The sequence below is a fragment of the Chiloscyllium plagiosum genome, unplaced genomic scaffold, assembly GCF_037043375.1.
Source record: "Chiloscyllium plagiosum isolate Xiang-an unplaced genomic scaffold, Cpla_swu_hap1 HiC_scaffold_50, whole genome shotgun sequence".
Classification (NCBI taxonomy): domain Eukaryota; kingdom Metazoa; phylum Chordata; class Chondrichthyes; order Orectolobiformes; family Hemiscylliidae; genus Chiloscyllium; species Chiloscyllium plagiosum.
In genome coordinates, this window is record NW_028270188.1 from 51,820,494 (window position 1) to 51,839,595 (window position 19,102).

General features: G+C 44.1%; 1 non-coding gene across 1 annotated transcript; it reads left to right on the top strand.

Annotated features, from left to right (window-relative positions):
• The first annotated feature begins 8,388 nt into the window (after nucleotides 1–8,388).
• trnag-ucc (transfer RNA glycine (anticodon UCC)) lies at nucleotides 8,389–8,460 on the top strand. The gene has a single exon. It is a non-coding gene; the product is annotated as a tRNA-Gly (tRNA).
• The last annotated feature ends 10,642 nt before the right edge of the window (nucleotides 8,461–19,102 follow it).

The following is a 19,102-nucleotide window of genomic DNA, read 5'->3' on the forward strand; positions in this document are numbered from 1 at the left end:
ACCATTGAGCCACCATGCCTTATCACTGATCTGTAAGTGGCCCTGTTCTCTCCCTCCTTACACTTTCATCATTAAGATGCCCATCAAAGCTCATAAGCTCACCTTTGCCATGTTTTTGTCCCCTCGCTTTACCTGCCTGTATTCCTGTGGAGACTACTCACTAATTAGCTTCCCATCTGTTTTTAGAAAATCTTCAGACTTGGTTATAAAATAAATAAATTTTTGTCAAACAGATCATTAATATTTATGGTACATGGTGTGGCCCCAGTCCCGACGTCTGTAGCACTAGGTGCCATCCTATTATACAGACGAGAAGATGGAAGCTCAGAACTAAACATTGAGGGGTAGGTGACTTTTTGAAAGGTAATAGATAGTAGCATAGCATTGTCAAAAAGCCTGAACCCTGGTGGCATCCACAATGAAATATTCAAAGGAAGTATTCTGAATGCAATCTTATGAATCCTTCCCAATCAATACTAAAATGAGCATCACCTATGAGTAATGTACTGCCTTATTTTTAACATGCCCTCATTATCTCCTGAATTCCTCTTTGTCTCTGGAGGTCACTACTGTTAGGGAAGCAAATGCTACTCCCACAAGCATTTTCTTCCTACTTTATTACTGTTTGAACTATAGGGAGAGGATGAATAGGCTGGGGCTATATTCCCTGGGGCTGAAGGCATGACCTTATGGATGTTTATAAAAACATGAGGGGGGGCATGGACAGGGTCTTTTCTCCTGGGGTGGGTGGAGTCCAAAACTAAATGGCATAGGTTTAGGGTGAGATTTAAAAGGAACCAAAGGGACAACGTTTTCACACAGAGTGTGGTGTGGAAGGAGTTGCCAGAGGAAGTGGTGGAGGCTGGTACGATTACAACATTTAAAAGGTACCTGGATAGGTGTATGAATTGGAAGAGTTTAGAGGGATATGGGCCAAATGCTGGCACATGGGACTAGATTAATTTGGGATATCTGGTCAGCATGGATGGGTTTGGATTTGTTTCCATGCTGTACAACTCTATGACTCTAAATGGATTCTGTATATTACGAATATTTAGTGCTATCATGCTTATTCCCTCTTGCGGTGAGATGACAATATTTTAATAATATTTAGCTCCAAGTTTGCACATAAATGCAGCTCTTAAAAATACACACCTCCATGTTAATTAAGCTCTTAGTTTACATGCAGACTATAATTGCAAGTATTCATTTATTACAAGAAATTATGATAAGTTTGGCTTGCACAAGTTACTCATCATCATCTGAGGTCTCTCAGAGATGGGATGACTCTCTTCCACTCTCAGGTGAGTCTGTAGGTGGCTGTACAAACTGATGGGGCTACCATAGGCTCTGTTACACTTGGGGCAGAAGGTGGTCACGGGAAGGGGTGAGTAATATTTGCAATAGTTGCCCTGTTGATGTGGCATGTGCTGCTTTCGCTGCTGTCGTTTTTTTCCCGACGGCAAGTCTCGAGGTGCTCAACATTTTCCCAGATGCTCCTCCTCCACTTCGGACTGTCTTGGGCCAGTGATTCCCAGTGGGGAATGCCGCACTTTCCCCCCGAGTGAGGCCTTGAGGTGTACCCCTGAAGCGCTTCCTCTGTCCGCCTGCCTTTTCGGAACTGGGAATAGAGCACCCTGCTTGGGGAGTTTCGTGTGGATCATGGGGACGACGCGCCCAGGCCATCGAAGCCAACCAAGAGGTAGTCAGTGTCTCGAAGCTGGGGATGATGGCCTGGTCGAGGGGCACTGGTGTTCTCCCAGTGGCTCAGCAGGATCTTGCACACGCAGGGACTGCCCCAGCACCATGAGGTCCCTGCTGTAGATAGCCCACGTCTCAGAGCCATATAGGAGGGTGGAACCACCACATCTCTGTAAACCAAGAGCTTGGTGTTGGATCTGATGGACAGGTAGTTCTGCTATAACCCGCATTTATTAAATGTGATTTGTCTGTCATGCGATTGGTGAATTAGAGTCATAGAGTCATAGAGATGTACAGCATGGAAACAGACCCTTCGGTCCAACCCGTCCATGCCAACCAGATATCCCAACCCAATCTAGTCCCACCTGCCAGCACCCGGCCCATATCCCTCCAAACCCTTCCTATTCATACATCCATCCAAATGTCTTTTAAATGTTGCAATTGTACCAGCCTCCACCACTTCCTCTGGCAGCTCATTCCATACACGTACCACCCTCTGTGTGAAAAAATTGCCCCATAGGTCTCTTTCCCCTCTCACCCTAAACCTATGCCCTCTAGTTCTGCTCTCCCCCACCCCAGGGAAAAGACTTTGCCTATTTACCCTATCCATGCTCCTTAGGTCTCTTTTTTTCTTTCCCCTCTCACCCTAAACCTATGCCCTCTAGTTCTGGACTCCCCCACCCCAAGGAAAAGACTTTATTAACCCTAACCATGCCCCTCATAATTTTGTAAACCTCTATTAGGGCACCCCTCAGCCTCTGACACTCCAGGGAAAACAGCCCCAGCCTATTAAGCTTCTCCCTATAGCTCAAATCCTCCAACCCTGGCATCATCCTTGTAAATCTTTTCTGAACCCTTTCTGAAATTTCACAGCATCTTTCTGATAGGAAGGAGACCAGAATTGCACGCAATATTCCAACAGTGGCCTAACCAATGTCCTGTACAGCCGCAGCATGACCCCCCAACTCCTGTACTCAATACTCTGACCAATAAAAGAAAGCATACCAAACGCCACCTTCACTATCCTATCTACGACTCCAACTTCAATGAGCTATAAACCTGCACTCCAAGGTCTCTTTGTTCAGCAACACTCCCTGGGGCCTTACCATTAAGTGTATAAGTCCTGCTAAGATTTGCTTTCCCAAAATGCAGCACCTCGCATTTATCTGAATTAAACTCCATCTGCCACTCCTCAACCCATTGGCCCATCTAGTCAAGATCCTCTTGTAATCTGAGGTAACCTTCTTCGCTGTCCACTACACCTCCAATTTTGGTGTCATCTGCAAACTTACTAACTGTATCTCTTATGCTCACATCCAAATCGTCAACCGTTATTTTCAAAATGGAGTGAATTCCTGTTCGCTGTTGCACAATTCTTGTCCCTGGCGCTAGGTATCGTGGAGGAGTTGACTCAGCGTTGGCATCACGTGATTAGTTGGCTCATGCACTTTCTCACGAAAGGTATTGTGGAATGTTTGTGGAGTTGGAAAAGCATTGTGAAAATGTCTCTACAGCCTGAGGGCAAGACTCAGGGAGCAATCTGTTATTCTAAAACTTTAAAGAGTTGAGGGAGGAGTGAAATTTCACTGGGATTGACTAACAGTAAAAGGGCAGTGTTGAGGAGCAGATGAAACTTGGCTTGGCCATTTGTATTAAGATCCTGGATTAGTGGTGCTGGAAGAGCACAGCAGTTCAGGCAGCATCCAAGGAGCTTCGAAATCGACGTTTCGGGCAAAAGCCCTTCATCAGGAATAAAGGCAGTGAGCCTGAAGCGTGGAGAGATGAAGGGCTTTTGCCCGAAACGTCGATTTCGAAGCTCCTTGGATGCTGCCTGAACTGCTGTGCTCTTCCAGCACCACTGATCCAGAATCTTGTTTCCAGCATCTGCAGTCATTGTTTTTACCTCGTTACATTTGTATTAAGAGCCTTTTACTCTATTATTGTTCAAAAAAGTATGTTCAGATGTTAAAGTGTATCTGCAGACACATGAGACATCTGTTTCAGGTACTAATCACTGCAAAAAAGTGCCAGGACAGGAGCTTGGACATGGTCGGTCAGCTGCTCAGAGACCGGAAACTCTGCCCATAGTGGGTGAGGGAGAGAAAGGTGTTACTTTTGGCGCATGTGTGGAGATATCCAGAGGGGGTGAGTAGGCTGTGCAGAAGAAATTCAGGGTTAGTCAGGGTCAGATGTTAGCGAGGATGAGAGTGGGTAGGGAAGATGTTGCAGGAAATGGTGGGAACCGTAGCAGAGATAGGGTGAGTGTGAGATATCGCTGAAGAGATGGTGGCACTTTCATTGGCAGAATGAAGGTCATTGATCTAGCAAGCAACAATTTGATTTCAGATAGTCAACATGGTTTTGTCAAGGGCAGGTCGTGTCTTACAAACCTCATTGAGTTTTTTTGAGAAGGTGACCAAGCATGTAGATGAGGGTAGGGCAGTTGACGTGGTATACATGGACTTCAGTAAAGCCTTTGATAAGGTTCCACATGGTAGGCTGTTGGAGAAAATACAGAGGCATGGAATTGAGGGTGATTTAGCAGTTTGGATTAGAAACTAGCTTTCTGAAAGAAGGCAAGCAAGTGGTGGTTGATGGAAAATATTCAGCCTGGAGTCCGGTTACTAGTGGTGTGCCACAAGGATCTGTTTTGGGACCACTGCTGTTTGTCATTTTTATAAATGTCTGAGACACAGGCAAAGGTGGATGGATTAGTAAATTTGTAGACAACACTAAAGTAAGTGGAGGAGTGAACAGTGTGGAAGAATGTTACAGGTTGCAGGGGGACTTGGATAAACTGTAGAATTGGGCTGAGAGGTGGCAAATGGAGTTCAATGCAGCGAAATATGAGGTGATGCACTTTGGGAAGAATAACAGGAAGGCAGAGTACTGGGTCAATGGAAAGATTCTTGGTAGTGTGGAGTCCATGTACACAGATCCCTGAAAGTTGCCACCCAGATGGATAGTGCTGTTAAGAAGGCATATGGTGTGTTAGGTTTCATTCGTAGAGGGATTGAGTTCCGGAGCTGCAATATCATGCTGCAACTATACAAATGCTGGTGCGGCCACACTTGGAATATTGTGTACAGTTCTGGTCGCTATATTTCGGGAAGGATGCGGAAGCATTGGAAAAGGTACAGAGGAGAATTTTACCAGGATGTTGCCTGGTCTGGAGGGAAGGTCTTATGAGGAAAGGCTGAGAGACCTGAAACTGTTCTCATTGGCAGGAAGAAAGCTAAGGGGGGGGGGAGTTTGATAGAGACATACAAGATGATCAGAGGATTAGATAGGGTAGACAGTGAAAGTCTTTTTTCTAGGATGATGATAACAGTGTGTACGAGAGGGCATAACTACAAATTGAGGGGTGATCAATTTAAGACAGATGTCAGAGGCAGGTTCTTTACTCAGAGAGTGGTAAGGGTTTGGAATGCCCTACCTGCTAATGTAGGTAACTCAGCCACGTTAAGGAGATTTAAACAATCCTTAGATAAGCACACGGATGATTTTGGGATAGTATAGGGGCTACGAGCTGAGAATAGTTCACAGGTCGGCGCAACATCGAGGGCCGAAGGGCCTGTTCTGCGCTGTATTGTTCTATGTTCAATGTTGTATCTTCTTCCTACGTTCCTTGCATTCCTTCAGCTGGTTGAGACTGCACTGGCCTGGATTGTAACCCTGGTCCATGGTTCCAGTAGAAAGGTGTCCTCTGTTGGCCCGAGAGAATAGGACATCCTGCGTCTGCATCACCTCACCCCATCAGCAGCATCTCCATGTCCCTGCCCACAAACAGAGGCACCAATTTTCCGTTGTCTACGACATTCGGGGCTAATGTGCATTCTTAATATTTGCACTAACAATGTTCTGCATATAAATGAAGTGATTTGTTAAGTTGGAGATGTGTAGTCTACATATTTGCAAGTAAATGAAGTGATTTATTAATTTGTATAGTCAGTCTTAAAATTTGCAGTAGCCATGACTTGGAGATGCCGATACTGGACTGGGATGGACAAAGTTAAAAATCACATAACGCCAGGTTATAGTCCAACAGGTTTATTTGGTCGTACTAACTTTTGGAGCGCTGCTCCTTCATCGGGTAGTCATGGAATATAAGCTTATACTCCTTATTCTCCACGACCACCTGATGAAGGAGCAGCGCTCCAAAGGTTAGTGCTTCCAAATCAACCGATTGGACTGTAACTTGGTGTTATGTGACTTTTAACTAGTTACAGTAGTTATATTTTCAATGTGAATGAACTGATTTGTTGATTTGCATATTCATTCTTAATATTTGCAGAAGTTTATTTTCCATGTAAATGAAGTGATTTATTGATTTGGAGTTGTGCATTCTTCATGTTTCTAATAGTACTGTTTTGCAAGTAAATGAAGTGATTTGATAATTTGGATATTCATTCTTAATATTTACAGTAGTTAACTTTTCTATATAAATGAAGCAATTTAAAAATTTGAAGATGTTTCTTAATATGATATTTTGCATGTGAATGAAGTGATTTATTAATTTTTAAATGTGCATTCTTAATAGTTGCAATATTAATATATTGCACGTAAATAGTGATTTATTAATTAGAATATTCATTCTTAATATTTACAGTAGTTGCAGTTTCCATGTAATGAAGTGGTTTAATAATTTGGAGGTGTGCATTCTTAATATTTGTAGTAGTTATATTTTCAATATAGATTAAGTGATTTATTAGTTTGGATGTGTGCGATCTTAATATTTGCAATAGTAATATTTTGCATGGAAATAAAGTGATTTATTATTCTGGAGGTGGTGAATTCTTGATATTTTCAAAATTAATATTTTGCATAAACATGAAGCGATTTATTAATTTGGATATTCTTTCTTAATATTTACAGTTATTATAATTTCAGTGCAAATGACATGATTTATCAATTTGGGGGTGTGCTCGTAATATTTGCAATAGTAATATTTAGCACATAAATGAAGTGATTTATTAATTTGGATATTCATTCTTAATATTTACAGAAGTTATATTTTCCATGTGAATGAAGGCATTTATTAATTTGGAGGTGTGCATTCTTACTATTTGCAATAGTAATATGTTACATGTTAATGACGTAATTTATTAATTTGGAGGTGTGTATTTTTCATATTTGCAATAGTAATATTTTGCAAATAAATGAACTGATTTAATAATTTGGATATTCATTCTTAATATTTACAGTAGTTAATTTTTCTATATAATAATTTGGAGGTGTGCTTCATGTTTACCATAATGATATCTTGCATGTAGATGAAGTGATTTATTAATTTGTATGCTCATTTTCAATATTTACAGTAATTACATTTTCTATATAAAAGTGGTGATTTATTAATTTTGGAGATGTGCATCCTTAATATTTACAATAATATTTTGCATGTAAATGAAGTGTTTTATTAATTTGGAAGGGCATTTTTAATATTTGCAATAATGATATTTTGCATGTAAATAAAGTCCATTTATCACTTTTTAAATGTGCATTCTTAATATTTGCAAAAGTAATATGTTTCATAGAAATGAAGTGACTTATTAATTTGGAGGTGTGCATTCTTAATATTTGCATTGGTAATACTTTCCATTAGATGAAGCGTTTTATTGATTCGCAGATGCGCATTCCTTATATTTTCAACAATAATATTTTGCCTATAAATTAAGTGATTTATTAATTTGGAGGTACACATTCTTAATATTTGGAATAGTAATATTTTACAAGTAAATGAAGTGATTGATTAGTTGTTAAATCTGCATTTTTAATATTTGCAGTAGTAACATGTCATATAAATGAAGTGATTTAATACTTTGGAGGTGTGCACTCTTAATATTTGCTTTGGGAATATTTTGCATGTAAATGAAGTGATTTATTGATTTGGAGTGTATTATTTATGTTTTCAACAATAATATTTTGCATATACAATAGTATTTACAATCGTAAAATGCTACATGCAAATGAGTTACATTAGTTTGGAGGCATGGATTCTTAATATTTACAACAGTAACATGTTACATGCAAATGAAGTGATATATTAATTTGGAGATGTGCATTCTTAATATTTGCAATCTTAATGTTTTGCATATAAATGAAGTGATTTATTAATTTGGAGATGTGAGTTCTTCAAAACTGCAATATTTTGAAAGTAAACGAGGTGATTTAATCATTTGGTTATTCATTTTTAATATTTACAGTTATATTTTCCATATAAATGAAGCAATTCAATAATTTGGAGGTGTATTTAATATTTAAAATAGAGCTCTTGCATGCAAATGAAGTGAGCTATTAATTTTTAAATGTGCATTCTTAATAGTTGCAATTGTAGTATTTTGCATATAGATAGTGATTTATTCATTTGGAGGGGCATTCTTAATATTTACAATAATGATAATTTGCATGTAAATTAAGTAATTTATTAATTTTTAAATGTGCATTCTCAATACTTGCAATAGTAATATGTTGCATATAAACAGTCATTTATTAATTTGGAGGTGTTTAATATTAAACATTTTACTGATAGCTCAAAGCAAGCGAGCAGTGTTGCAGTCCTGGCGCAGAGATGATGTCACAATTGAAGGCTTGGATACAGAAAATGGATACATTGAAAACGTTGCACAGTAAACACCACGTGACACTGTTTAAGCTCTATCAGAGGCCCTGGCACCGCGAGGTAACAAGGCGATGGTGGTATAGTGGTGAGCATAGCTGCCTTCCAAGCAGTTGACCCGGGTTCGATTCCCGGCCATCGCATGCCTTTTATTTTTCTTGTTTCCCTCCAAGTTTATTTTTTCTTTCACCAATGACACCTTAAACCTTTTGCAACCGCCTCCGACAGGTGCAATCATTTAATCGTGAGCGGGTTGCAATTTTAAAATGTCGCCTTTATGTTTGCGAGGTGCGATTTTGTTGAGGAGTGTGGCTGGACGGACGGGGGCCAGTTGCAGAGTCTGAGCAGTAGGAGGCGCACTGCCTGGTGTCTCAGCTTCCGGGTTGGTGAAAGACAACGGTGTGTTCGTTCGTTTAGCGATTCGCTGTCTTTTTTCGTTAACCCCGACCTGGTCAAAGCTTTGCAATCGTGGGCTTGCAAACGTCTCCGCATATTTGAAAGATTGCTGGAGCTGATTTTGAAATAATGACTGCATTATTCAGTAATTCATTTCTGCTAACATCTTGCCCAAGTTTGCAGTGTCTCACCCTGAGAAAATGATTTGCAATCATTTTGGACTTCTTGTGAGAAATTGAGTGGAAGGCAAATAGAGGGTTTTAACAGCATAAGGCAGCTGGACGCAGTAGAAAGGGCAGAAACTATTCCCAGAGGATTGAGATTTAAACTGATTCTCAGTGTACCCACATCCACCACTTCCTCGGGAAGTTAATTCCACACGCGAACCACCCCTCATGTCTTTTTAAGATCTACAGATGCCGGTGTTGTACAAAGTTAAAAATCACACAACACCAGGTTAGAGTCCAACAGGTTTAATTCGAAGCACACTGATGAAGGAGCGTCGCTCCGAAAGCTAGTGTGCTTCCAATTAAACCTGTTGGACTATAACCTGGTTTTGTGTGATTTTTAACTATGTCCTTTTAAAATCTCTCTCCTCTCGCCTTAAAAATATGACCCCCCCCCCCCCCCCCCCAGTCTTGAAATCCCCCAACCAAGAGAAAAGACATCTACTGTTAATTCTATTTATACCCCTCATGATTTAATAAACTTCTATAATATTGTCTCTCTACCTCCAACTCTCCAGTGAAAGAAGTTCCAGCCTTTCTTTATAACGCAAACCTTCCATTCCCAGCAACATCCTGGTAAATCTCTTCTGAACCCTCTCCAGCTTAATAATATCCTTCCTATAACAGTGCGACTAGAATAGACAATAGATAACAGACAATAGACAATAGATGCAGGAGTAGGCAATCCTGCCTTTCGAGCCTGCACCACCATTCAATATGATCATGGCTGATCATCCTTAATCAGTATCCTGTTCCTGCCTTATCTCCATAACTCTTGATTCCACTATCCTTGAGAGCTCTATTCAACTCTTTCTTAAATGAATCCAGAGGCTGGGCCTCCACTGCCCTCTGGGGCAGCGCATTCCACACAGCCACCACTCTCTGGGTGAAGAAGTTTCTCCTCATCTCTGTCCTAAATGGTCTACCCCGTATTTTTAAGCTGTGTCCTCTGGTTCGGCACTCACCCATCAGCGGAAACATGTTTCCTGCCTCCAGAGTGTCCAATCCTTTAATAATCTTATATGTCTCAATCAGATCCCCTCTCAGTCTTCTAAACTCAAGGGTATACAAGTCCAGTCATGCTCCAGTCTTTCAGTGTAAGGTAGTCCCGCCATTCCAGGAATTGACCTCGTGAACCTATGCTGCACTCCCTCAATAGCCAGAATGTCTTTCCTCAAATTTGGAGTGGAGTGGAGACCAGTAACTGTGTGCAGTTACTCCAGGTGTGGTCTCACCGGGGCCCTGTACAGCTGCAGAAGAACCTCTTTGCTTCTATACTCAATCCCTCTTGTTTCTATACTCAATCCTTCTTGTTATGAAGGCCAGCATGCTGTTAGCCTTCTTCACTACCTGCTATACCTGCATGCTTACCTTCATTGACTGGTGTACAAGAACACCTAGATCTCTCTGTACTGCCCCTTTACCTAAATTGATTCCATTTAGGTAGTAATCTTCCTTCCTGTTCTTGCCACCAAAGTGGATAACCATACATTTATCCACATTAAACTGCATCTGCCATGCATCTGCCCACTCACCTAACCTGTCCAGGTCACCCTGTAATCTCCTAACATCCTCCTCATATTTCACCCTGCCACCCAGCTTAGTATCATCAGCAAATTTGCTAATGTTATTACTAATATCATCTTCTACATATATTGTAAAAAGCTGCAGTCCCAGCACTGATCCTTGCGGTACCCCACTGGTCACTGCCTGCCATTCCAAAATGGAGCCGCTTATCACTACTCTTTGTATCCTATCAGCCAACCAACTTTCAATCCAAGTTAGTACTTTGCCCCCAATACCATGTGCCCTAATTTTGCTCACTAACCTCCTATGTGGGACTTTATGAAAAGCTTTCTGAAAGTCCAGGTACACCACATCTACTGGATCTCGCTCGTCCATCTTCAGAGTTACATCCTCAAAAAATTCCAGAAGGTTAGTCAAGCATGATTTCTCCTTCATAAACCCATTCTGACTCTGACCTATCCTGTTACTACTATCCAGATGTGTCGTAATTTCATCCTTTATAATAGACTCCAGCATCTTTCCCACCACTGAGGTCAGACTAACTGGTCTATAATTTCCTGCTTTCTCTCTCCCACCTTTCTTAAAAAGTGATACATTAGCCACCCTCCAATCTGCAGGAACTGATCCCGAATCTATCGAACTCTGGAAAATAATCACCAACGCATCCACGATTTCTCGAGCCACCTCCTTCAGTACCCTGGGATGTAGACCATCAGGCCATGGGGACTTATCAACCTTCAGACCTAACAGTCTCTCCAACACCAATTCCTGGCAAATATAAATTCCCTTAAGTTCATGTCCTTCAGCCACTGTTACCTCAGGGAGATTGCTTGTGTCTTCCCCAGTGAACACAGATCTGAAGTACCAATTCAATTCTTCTGCCATTTCTTTGTTCCCCGTAATATATTCCCCTGTTTCTGTCTTCAAGGGCCCAATTTTAGTCTTGTTATTTAGGTAATGTTATTTAGATTCCCTACAGTGTGGAAACAGGCCCTTCGGCCCAACCAGTCCACACCGACCCTCCGAAGAGTAACCCACCCAGACCCATTTCCCTCTGACTAATGCACCTAACACTATGGGACAATTTAGCACGGCCAATTCACCCTGACCTGCACATCTTTGGATTGTGGGAGGAAACCGGAGCACCTGGAGGAAACCCACGCAGACACGGGGAGGATGTGCAAACTCCACACAGACAGTCGCCCGAGGTTGGAATATGGGGATTAATGTAATGATATTGTGATAAGTAAATTAATGAGTGTTAAGCATGGTATGCTATGATATAGTGGAATATAGATTAATGAGGATTAAATATAGTCTACATATTATAGTTATGGAAAGGCGGTTATAGCTGATGTGGGGAGGTGGGTCTATTAAGGTATATGGGCTATGACAGAGACATTGGTTAAGGTAGAAAGAACACTAGGCCATTCAGCCCCTCTGTGCTGTTCCACCATTCAATGAGACTGTCTGATCTATGGCCTAACTCCATATACTTGCCTTAGGCCCATATCCCTCAATACCTTAGCTTAACAAAAACAGATTGATCTCAGATTTAAAACTAACAACTGACCTACAGCTTGAAGTTTATGGAGAGGTTATTGAGTACAGTATTGGGATGTGATGTTACAGCTGTCCAATACATTGGTAATGCCACATTCGCAATACTGCGTATAACTCTGGTCACCTTGCTGTAGGAAGGATGTTATTAAACTGGAAAGGGTACAGAAAAGATTTGCAAGGATGTTACTGAGACTGGAAGGTTTGAGCTACAGGGAGAGGCTGGATAGGCTTGGGGCTGTTTTCCCTGGAGCGTCAGAGGCTGAGGGGTGACCATGTAGAGGTTTATAAAATCATGAGGGGCATGGATAGGATAAATAGACAAAGTCTCTTCCCTGGGATTGAGGGAGTCCAGAAGTAGACGGCATAGATTTAAGGTGAGAGGGGAACGAGTTAAACAGGACCTAAAGGGCTACAGAGGGTGGTACGTGTATGGAACGAGCTGCCAGAGGAAGTGGTGGAGGCTGGTACAATTGCAACATTTAAAAGGCATCTGGATGGTACATGAATAGGAAGGGTTGAGAAGGACATGGGGCAAACACAGGCAAATGGGACTAGTTCAATTTAGGAGCCTGGTCGGCATGGACACGTTGGGCCGAAGAGCCCTAGGACTGGGGGTCCTAGCAGAGATACTTGCATCATCCGTCACTACAGCTGAGGTGCCTGAGGACTGGAGGGTGACTATTATAGAGTATAGAATGTTACAGCACAGTACAGGCTCTTTGGCCCTTGATGTTGCGCCGACCTGTGAAATTAATCTGATGCCCATCTAACCTAACCGTTCCATTATTATCCATATGTATGTCCAATGCCCTTAATATCAGCGAGCCTACTAATGTTACAGGCAGGCCGTTCTACGCCTCTACTGCTCTGAGTAAGGAAACTACCCTGACATCTGTCCTATATCTATCACCCCTCAATTTAAAGCTATGTCCCCTCGTGCTAGCCGTCATCATCTGAGGAAAAAGGCTCTCACTGTCCAACCTATCTAACCCTCTGATTATCTTGGTATCTCCCTATTAAGTCACCTCTCAACCTTCTTCTCTCCAACGAAAACAGCCTCAGTTCCCTCAGCCTTTCCTCGTAAGACCTTCCCTCCATACCAGGCAACATCCTGGTAAATCTCCTTGGAACCCATGCCAAAGCTTCCACATCTTTCCCATAATGCGGTGACCAGAACTATGATGTTGTGCCTTGATTTAAGAAAAACTTTTAAGAAAACCCTGAAAACTATAGATTTGTTAGTCTTACATCATTGGAGGGTAGGTTGCTGGAGGGGATTGTGAAAGATAGAATCTACATTCATTTGGAGAGGCAAGGACTGATTAGTGATCGTCAGCGAGGCTTTGTGCAAGGGAAATCATGCCTCACAAACTTGATTTGAGTTATTTGAGGATATAACCAAAAAGATTGATGAGGGCAGAGCCATCGATATTGTTTACACGGACTTTAGTGAAGCCTTTGACAATGGTAGACTAATTAGTAAAGTTAAGTCACATGGGATTCAGGGTGAGCATGCCAATTGGATACAAAATTGGCTTAACGGCAGGAGACAGAGGGTGGAGGGTTGTTTTTTTGACCTGGAGGCCTGTGACCAGCCATGGTTTCAGGATTGGTGCTGGATCCACAGTTCTTTGTCATTTATATAAATGATTTGGATGTGAATATAGGAGACAATGGTTAGTAAGTTTGCAGACCAACACCAAAATTGATGGTATAGTGGACAGTGAAGAAGGTTATCTAAGTGATCTTGTTCAATTGGGTCAATGGGCTGAGGAGTGGCAGATGGAGTTTAATTTGGATAAATGCGAGGTATTGCATTTTGGTAAAACAAACACGGGCAGGACTTATGCAATTAATGATAGGGCCTTGGGTAATGTTGAAAAATGTGGTGCTGGAAAAACACAGCAGGACAGGCAGCATCCGAGGAGCAGGAGAATCGACATTTCATAAAACTGCCTGAAGAAGGGCTTATGCCCGAAACGTCGATTCTCCTGCTCCTCGGATGCTGCCTGGCCTGCCGCGTTTTTCCAGCACCACATTTTTCAACTCTGGTCTCCAGCATCTGCAGTCTTCACTTTCTCCTTGGGTAATGTTGTAGAACAGAGGGGGCCTAGGGGTTCAGGTACATAATTCTTTTGAAAGTTTGTGTTACAGGTAGACTGGATGGTGAAGAAGGTGTTTAGCATGCTTGCCTTCATGGCTCAGAGCTTTGAGGAGAGGCGTTGGGATGTTACGTTGAGGTTATACGATATGTTGGTGAGACCTTTACTGGGTACTGGGTGCAGTTCTCCTTTTATAGGAAGGAGAGGGTTCAGAAGGGATTTACCAGGATGTTGCCAGAAATGGAGGATTTGAGTTATAAGGAGAGGTTTGGGATTTTTTTTCCCTGGAGTGTAGGAGGTTGAAGCTTATAGAGGTTTATAAAATCATGAGCAGGGGGGGCACAGATAAGGTGAATAGCGACAGCCTTTTCCCTAGGGTGGGGGAGTTCAAAACTAAGGGCGTATGTTTAAGGTGAGAGGAGGAGAGGAGAAAGATTTAAAAGGGATGGGGGGGGCGGGGCGGAGAGGGGGACACAGAGAGAGAGAGAACGTGGTCAACCTTTTCACACAGAGGGTGGTTCGTGTGGGGAATGAACCTCCCGAGGAAGTGGTGAGTACAGATAAAGTTACAACATTTAAAAGATATCTGAATAGATACCTGGGTAGGAAAGGTTTCAAGGGGACATGGGCCAAATGCTGGTAAGTGGTTCAGGTTCAGTTTGGGAAACGTGGTCAGCATGGACGAGCTGGGCCGAAGGGCCTGTTTCCACGCCGTACGACTTTCTGACCTACAACCCCACCCATTGCTCCTTGACCCCACCTTTCCCTGTGAACTTTCCCCTTCTGATTCCCACCTTTTGGAAATTCTTGTTGAATCCGCTCCCAGATCACAACAACTCGCTGGGAGAAGTGAACAAAATCTGCTCATCCCTTTTCAACTGAACCTCTTCAATCTTTGACCTCTGGGTTACTTTCTGAGTGAAAACTGAAATCCTCCTCTCCCCTCAAACGTTTTTACTTGAAATCCATGCCCACCCCCAACATCTCCCAAATCACTGATACCTCACCCGCTGTCCAGGGTTCCACAAAATCATCCCCTGGCCTCCTACAACCCCAGAACTCCCCCCTTCTCCAATCCTCCATCATAGCTATGATTTGGAGATGCCGGTGTTGGAATGGGGTGTACACACTTAAAAATCACACAACACCAGGTTATAGTCCAACAGGTTTAATTGGAAGCACTAGCTTTCTGAGCGCTGCTCCTTCATCAGGTGATTGTGGAGCACACAATTGTAAGACACAGAATTTATAGCAAAAGTTTACAGTGTGATGTAACTGAAATTATACATTGGAAAATACCTCGATTGTTTGTTAAGTCTCTCATCTATTGGAATGACCCTGATAGTTTCACTTCTTTCAGATGTAAATCTCAAAATCTTTTTTAAAAAGTTACATTGAAAAATGTGTTGCTGGAAAAACGCAGCAGGTCAGGCAGCATCCAAGGAGCAGGAGAATCGACGTTTCGGGCACAAGCTCTTCTTCAGGAATGAGGAAGGTGTGCCAAGCAGGCTAAGATAAAAGGTAGGGAGGAGGGACTTGGGGGAGGGGCGTTGGGAATGCGATCGGTGGAAGGAGGTTAAGGTGAGGGTGATAGGCTGGAGTGGGGGTGGGGGTGGGGGCGGAGAGGTCGGGAAGAAGATTCCAGGTCAAGAAGGCAGTGCTGAGTCTGAGGGTTGGGACTGAGATAAGGTGGGGGGGAGGTGGGGGGGAAATGAGGAAGCTGGAGAAATCTGCATTCATCCCTTGTGGTTGGAGGGTTCCTAGGCGGAAGATGAGTCGCTCTTCCTCCAGGCGTCGTGTTGCTATGGTCTGGCAATGGAGGAGTCCAAGGACCTGCATGTCCTTGGCAGAGTGGGAGGGGGAGTTAAAGTGTTCAGCCACGGGGCGGTTGGGTTGGTTGTCCCAGAGGTGTTCTCTGAAACGTTCCACAAGTAGGCAGCCTGTCTCCCCAATGTATAGGAGGCCACATCGGGTGCAGCGGATGCAGTAAATGATGTGTGTGGAGGTGCAGGTGAATTTGTGACGGATATGGAAGGATCCCTTGGGGCCTTGGAGGGAGGTGAGGGGGGAGGTGTGGGTGCAAGTTTTGCATTTCTTTCGGTTGCAGGGGAAGTTGCTGGGAGTGGAGGTTGGGTTGGTGGGGGGGTGTGGACCTGACGAGGGAGTCGCGGAGGGAGTGGTCTTTCCTGAACGCTGATAGGGGTGGGGAGGGAAATATATCCCTGGTGGTGGGGTCTGTTTGGAGGTGGCGGAAATGACGGAGGATGATACAATGTATCCGGAGGTTGGTGGGGTGGTAGGTGAGGACCAGTGGGGTTCTGTCCTGGTGGCGATTGGAGGGGCGGGGTTCAAGGGCGGAGGAGCAGGAAGTGGAGGAAATGCGGTGGAGGGCATCGTCGATCACGTCGGGGGGGGAAATTGCGATCTTTGAAGAAGGAGGCCATCTGGGTTGTACGTTTTTGGAACTGGTCCTCCTGGGAGCAGATGCGGCGGAGTCGAAGGAATTGGGAATATGAGATGGCGTTTTTACAGGGGGCAGGGTGGGAGGAGGTGTAGTCTAGGTAGCTGTGCGAGTCGGTCGGTTTATAGTAAATGTCCGCGTTGAGTCGGTCGCCCGAGATAGAAATGGAGAGGTCTAGGAAGGGGAGGGAGGAGTCTGAGACGGTCCAGGTAAATTTGAGGTCGGGGTGGAAGGTGTTAGTAAAGTGGATGAACTGTTCAACCTCCTTGTGGGAGCACGAGGCAGCGCCGATACAGTCATCGATGTAACGGAGGAAAAGGTGGGGGGTGGTGCCAGTGTAGCTGCGGAAAATGAACTGTTCCACATATCCAACAAAGAGGCAGGCATAGCTGGGGCCCATGCGGGTGCCCATGGCCACTCCTTTGATTTGGAGGAAGTGGGAGGATTGGAAAGAGAAGTTGTTCAGGGTGAGGACCAGTTCAGTCAGTCGAAGGAGGGTGTCAGTGGAAGGGTACTGGTTGGGTCGGCGGGAGAGGATGAAGCGGAAGGCTTTGAGGCCTTCGTGATGGGGGATGGAGGTGTATAGGGACTGGATGTCCATGGTGAAGATAAGGCGTTGGGAGCCAGGGAAGTGTCCCGAACGTAGGTGAGGAGTTCTTGGACTAAGGGGGACAGGACCGTGTCGAGGTATGCAGAGATGAGTTCGGTGGGGCAGGAGCAGGCTGAGACAATGGGTCGGCCGGGGCAGTCAGGTTTGTGGATTTTGAGCAGGAGTTAGAAACGGGCGGTGCGGGGTTGTGGGACTATGAGGTTGGAGGTGGTGGATGGGAGATCCCCTGAGGTGATGAGGTTATGGATGGTCTGGGAGATGATGGTTTGGTGGTGGGAGGTGAGGTCATGGTCAAGGGGCAGTAGGAGGAGGTGTCCGCGAGCTGGCATTTAGCCTCAGCAATATAAAGATCGGTGCGCCAAACTACCACCGCGCCTCCCTTGTCTGCCGGTTTGATAGTGAGGTTGGGGTTGGAATGGAGGGAGTGGAGGGCTGCACGTTGTGAGGGTGAGGTTGGAGTGGGTGAGAGGGGTGGACAGGTTGAGGCGGACAGGTTGCTTTTCCAGCCACACATTTTTCAGCTCTGATCTCCAGCATCTGCAGTCCTCACTTTCTCCTAAAAAAGTTACATTCTCAGGCTAACTGTAACAATTGGTGTTAGCCCAGATAATGTGTTGAAGGTGTTAGCCCCCTGTGTGCTGTTGTCTGTGCCATAATGTTTAGACTGAATCTAACCTAAAAAGTGATTTAACAGGTGGCAAACACCTTCAACACATTATCTGGGCTGACACCAATTGTTAGAGTTAACCTGAGAATGTAACTTTTTTAAAAAAAATTTGTGATTTACATATGGAAGAAGTGAAACTATCAGGGTCATTCTAACAGATGAAAGACTCAACAAACAATCAAGGTAGTTTCTAATGTATAATTTCAGTTACATCACACTGTAAACGTTTGCTATAAATTCTGTGCCTTATAATTGTGTCCTCCACTATCACCTGATGAAGGAGCGACGCTCCGAAAGCTAGTGCTTCCAATTAAACCTGTTGGACTATAACCTGGTGTTGTGTGATTTTTAACTTTGTACAGCCCGGTCCAACACCGGCATCTCCAAATCATGACGACTATCGACACCATTAACTGCCGACTTAAAGTGGAATATCGACACAGACCTCAAGTTTGAATGCAAGCAGGAAAGATCCCGAAAGGATTACGGATCGCGAACCCGCTCAAGTCGACCTACAACACAGACTACGCAGAGAAACATTGCCACCGCACCTCGCGCAAACTCCTCAATCACCTCGTGCGCTGACTCTACAGCAGGTGCCGCAACCTGGAAATTCAGATGGAGTCCACACTCTCGGCCTGCGCTCAGGAGACAGCAGTACGATTGCGGGACATTGCCAAGCAGACAAAGTGACAAAACTACAGCACGTACATGCAAACCAACTGGAGAAACTTGGCATTCTCACCAGTAGTAGCGAAGCCCCACCCTGGCACTGCGGGGAAGTCGAATGTCAACTTATCGGACCACACCAGAAGAGATTGAAGTTGTGAGCAGGGGGTCTCAATTTTTGCCCCACCACTAAAATGGACTCCTTGGTTCTTGCAGCAGACACGGAGGAGTTCATCAGACGAATGAGACTGCGGGAATTCTTTCAAGGTGCCAGCAGGGATCCCAATGAGCCCACTGATGAACTGGAACAGTCATCACAGGGATCTGTAGACCAAAGAAGGTGTCAACTTGGAGCCCACCGGAGGGCCGCTGCCCTGGGCTTGCCATGTATTCTCAAACCGCCAGGAAATATACAAATGCCAGGTTCGTCAGTGAGAGGGAGAGCAGAACATCACCCGTTCACAACGCAATACCATCCAGGCTCTCAAAATCAATCACTACATTGTCATCAAACCAGCAGGTAAAGGAGGAGCCGTTGTCATTCAGAACAGAACAGATTACTG